Below are 4,985 nucleotides of genomic sequence, written 5' to 3'. Positions count from 1 at the left end.
TGAATTAAAAAATCTTGGCATAAAACGGTTAAAATCGCCGTATCCCCGGCAACGGCGCCAATTTGATGGTTGTCGAATCCAACAAATAAAATAAACCAACTTAACACACTAAGAATAGTATGAGCGAAAGTAAGGTTCGTGTCCTCAGGGATACAGATTAACTAAATTATACCAAAAATAGTTCAGGTCCATACACGATTGTTTTAAAGGGGGGGGGGGGGTGATTTAAACTTGAAATTAGCGAAAACAAATTTATAAAAGAAAAGTGAATTCAAATATGTAAAAACTAATTCTAACACTAAGGCAATTACTTGATTTAATTCTAGCTTATGATCATTAACAATTATGGTGCAATGATATTTAGTTAAATGGTTTGTATCAATACTAGACGTCACGTCGTTCGGACATCTACTCTATCTAATGTCTAATCACACGCCGTTCGGTGATTAGAGTCAACCCGCTACTCCAAGCTCACGTCGTTCGGTGATTAGAGTCAACCCGCTACTCCAAGCTCACGTCGTTCGGATCTTAGTGTGCGGGTTGCGTGAGAGAAGTATCGATTATAATCAAACACTCACGTTGTTCGGTTATTGACTAGATCATGTGACTATATAATAATTTTGGGTTCATTGACAAACTCAAAACATTATTTGTTCCTTTTACCAAAACTTAAAAACTGATTAGGGCTTTAAATATTGATTAACTTTATTAGAAAAATTAATAAGTTGATCAGGTTTATAACAATCTAATATATACCGGAATATAATCGGGTTAAAGATCAAGAATCACACAAACAAACCAATTAAACAAACAAATCACATAACTGTTTCACATAAGTTTTGAAACAAATCAAAATACCATAGTGTTGAAACTAAAATTGATTTAGCCGGACATGATGGCTAAACCAATCAAACCATATATGAAAGAAAACATAAAAATTAAAAGCTCACAAAACAAAAAGCCAAATATTGTTCTTGCTTTCCTTTCTGCTGTCGTGATCACCACAAGAAAAAGACATATCCCCCCAATAATTTTGTTGAGTCCACCTTTTAAACCCATGTCATCGTTTCTCTTCATTATCCTCAAGTCAATCCATTTAAAATTCAAATATGCATTCTTGATATTTCACCATCATTATCTTCATTTTTTATTTGTTTCTTCTTTCTAGTTTCCAACATATATATGGTTATGATTTTAATTCAAGAGAGCCATATATATATATATATCAAATTTGTAATGCTGGCAAACTCATTTTCTTTCTTCTTTTTTTTGTTTGTTTTTTCTTTGAAACTGATCACAATGTTTTGACTCCTCACTCTTTCAAATTCCAATGACATCTCTCACGACCGTTCCGCACCTACAAAAACATTAACGCCGTGTTTCCGAGTCTCATTTAACGAGGGGAGGGGAAAGAAGGGGACTTATGACAAGAAAGAAAGGTAGGGGAAAGAAAATATGTGATTTTATTTCGTGTTTCCAAGTTTAATGAAAAGGAAAGAAAATGAAGGAAAATTAAACATTTTATGTGTTCCCGAGTTAAGAGGAAAAGAAAATAAAGATACATTTTCCTATTATACCCTTTAAGTAAATTATTAAATGGAGTTAGATATAAGGGTAATTTAGGAATTATAGAAGTTATAATTAGACACAAATATTTTCTCTCCTAATCCCTTCAATTTGGGAGGATAATAATATGCTTAAATTTTCTAGCATTTTCCCTCCTTTCCCCTACCCTCCCTTCCTTAAAATATCTCTGGAACATGATTTTTTTATATTTTCCTCTCTTTTCCTTCCCCTCCCCTCATTAAATGAGACTCGGGAACACCGTGTAAAAACAATCCAAAGTAGACTCCGCTCCACAAAACAAACGATTCACAAAATAATGTGATATATGAATGATAAATGCATTATATATGGCTAAATTGGGTGTTTAAAGTGTTATAAAACATGCCAAAAAATACAACTAACAAAAACCCGCTAGGTTTCTACCGGGTTTTGATAAAATATAACTAATCGACTACAAAGTTGGTTACCATAAAGATAACATATATCAAATAATTGACATAAACAAGTTTTGACAAATAATATATTTGAAATATAGTATATATATAATATAATAAGCTATATCGGGTACATCGGGTATATAATCGGGTAAATGAGTTTATATTATCGGGTAATCGGGTCGGGTAATCGGGTATATTTGAAATCCCAAACCCGTCCCAAACCCACGAAAAATTTCAAAACTAATCCCAAACTCGTCACAAACCCTAATGGGTCACCCGTCCCATTTATGTCAGGTTTCAGGTTTTCCCATCGGGTTCGAGTTTCATTGCCATCCCTAAAATAAAGTTTTAAATCTTTATTTTGGGCTGGATATCATATTAAAAATTGATTTTGAGGTAGATATAATTTTGGGCCAAGTATATGTTACACGAATAAATCCAAGACAAAAAAAAAGAAAAAGAAAAAACCAAGCTTGAAGGTAGTTTTATTTACACATTTATAATTATAAATGCACAAATATATATAAACTAGTTATTAGACCCTGCCGCATTGCGTCGGGGATGTTAATTTTGGTAGAGGTGTTAAAATAGTAGTTACGGGGTTTATTATTCTTATTCGTCTAGCAGTTCTAGTAGAACTAAGAACTTAGTTCTAGCTCGATAAACAACCCAAAATCATAACGAAAATAAAAAGAAATTAGCTTTAAGGCTCAGATCAAAAGGCTGGGTAATATCAGTTAAATGTAGCTAAAAACAACAGAGGCGTCATCCAAATTAGAACTCTTTTCATCATTAAACAAAATAAAAAATAAAAGTTGCCATAACTTTTAATTAGATGGTTTTTGGTTAAACATGTCATCGTTATTGGTTGAACACATCTTCGTTGTTACATAACTCCTCATTAAGTCGGGTTCTCTTGATTCTCTTTCTTCGTTTAGGTAGTTGCATCATGTCATGTTTTCTAATGTTTGAGCTTGTTGTGCATTTTTAGTTAAAATCCTTGTACCTGCCAAAAGTTATAAGTGAGTTATTGAACCGTCAGGTAAATTTTGCATAAATAGGTTGATGATTACCTGAGTATACTTGTATGTGAAGTTGTACAAAAAGGGATGCTTGCTATGCAACACAAAAGATGATCATTTGGATATAGTTATCACCCAATAAATGATGCTTCCCATTTGACATGAAAGACTTTTAATACCTGATGACATTACAAACTTACATTAAAGGCGCAGCAAATCATTATGCAGCTTTACATTGAAGTTAAAGAATCACATCAAAGAAAAAAATCAAATAATTATGTATAAAACCAAACTGCATGACCGAAACAAAGCATACTAAAGAACAAATTAAACAATTTCAAACCCAATAATTATTAGGTATAATCCCTAAGCAACATCCATCAAATGCAAAAAATATCTTATTAATTTACTCATTTGATCCGTTGTCTCGTGTTAGTCACACTTGTAGAATTAGTTATAATATCGATGGTTCACTACAAACGCAAACTAAAAGCCGTAAAATTCAATCACGTGTAACACTTACCATAGATCGTTGAAACGAAGCCCTTAAACTACCTGTTGTTTACAACTTTCAGTTATTCCGTTGCAGCGACTTTCTGGAACTAAGAAACAGAAAATGAAGAAACATGAAACACATTGGTATAAAATTGATAAAATAACTGAGACTCAAAAACAAACTAAAACCAATAAAGTTCACCATTGGAGATTAAAAAGATGCATATTAGAAGCACAAATGCACTTAGAATTTTTTATTGTGTTGTTAATAACAAATAACAATCCACTACAACTGTTAGAAATTCCTAGCTATAAGCTTATAAACGACACATCTATATATAAAAATCATTAATTTTGTGACCTTGGTTCTAAACTATATTGCTATAATACAAATCCAAACAGTTGCCACCCTACTCCCACCAACCACAGACCTTGGTTCTAAACTATATTGCTATAATTTTGTGACCTTGATTTCCACTTTTTACTGTACAACTGACAAAAGCACCTGAAAAAGCACACTGTAACATGAAAAGTCAACTGTCAGCCACCCTACTCCCACCAACCACAGACCTGCATGTCCTGTCCAAATCAAATCAGAATCTTTTATCCACTCCCTATGACCAATCACCTCCACTTTTAAATAAATAATAATAATTTCCATACTTTATCATCATTACACCTAGATATGAAAAGATTACAATCCCCTAAAGCAATGGATTGTGTTCCCTAAATCTTGCCTATAAATATGTAACCCAAATTATCACCCAAACACACTTCAAACTTCTCTCTTAAGAACTGCAAACTTGCACTAATCATCTCCCAAGCATCCGTTGTTGTCATTTCCGATCCTGTTACTAGGTAAGCCGAGATTATAACCTTGAGATCTACTTTCCAACCCTTATATTCTCCTATTTCTTGATCTTAATATATATACTTCTTGTTATTTAATCGTATTCTAGACCTTCAATTCCGAGGCCAACACCAAGAAAACCCGAATCTCGATTAATCCCTTAACAAGAACCACAGGTGAGTCTCACAGCCCCTATTTTCACTGTTTTCACTATTTTTAAACTGTTTTCGGGGCGAGGGACACGTACTGAAATAATGTTTTATCATGGTATACTTACAAGCTATGCAAGCGATTATGTGTTTAAATTATGTTTCATGATGAGCAATGCAAACGGTTATCTATGGTTTTCGATGTTAGTGCACCAGATTCGAGTAAGTGATCACTTTACCATTGGAACTCTAAGGGTAGGGACTGCTGGTTTGATCCACCCACTCGTAGGGGTCGCACCTCTTACACAGACGAGTGCCTAGCATGTCACGGGGCAGTACTATGGGATTGAGCCCGCTCGTAGAGGTCGCTCCTCTTACGCAGACGAGCGCCTTGTTTTCCGGCACAACGTCCGCGCGTAACCCGCGGGACGGTATTATTCGCTCGTAGTGGCAGCGCCACTTACAC

The 4,985-nt window shown here is 34.3% G+C and overlaps 1 long non-coding RNA gene across 1 annotated transcript; it reads right to left on the bottom strand.

Annotated features, from left to right (window-relative positions):
* Window positions 1-2,734: 2,734 nt before the first annotated feature.
* LOC143570895 (uncharacterized) lies at window positions 2,735-3,798 on the bottom strand. Its single transcript, XR_013142013.1, has 3 exons — window positions 3,549-3,798; window positions 3,077-3,204; window positions 2,735-3,009 (listed from the first exon to the last, which is right to left on the bottom strand). It is a non-coding gene; the product is annotated as an uncharacterized LOC143570895 (long non-coding RNA).
* Window positions 3,799-4,985: the final 1,187 nt, after the last annotated feature.

This window comes from Bidens hawaiensis, unplaced genomic scaffold (assembly GCF_021521415.1).
Source record: "Bidens hawaiensis isolate Kalapana, Puna unplaced genomic scaffold, B.hawaiensis_p1.1 tig00025172_1, whole genome shotgun sequence".
NCBI lineage: Eukaryota > Viridiplantae > Streptophyta > Magnoliopsida > Asterales > Asteraceae > Bidens > Bidens hawaiensis.
Note: the sequence above shows the minus strand (reverse complement) of the source record. Positions and strands in the feature narration are given on the sequence as shown.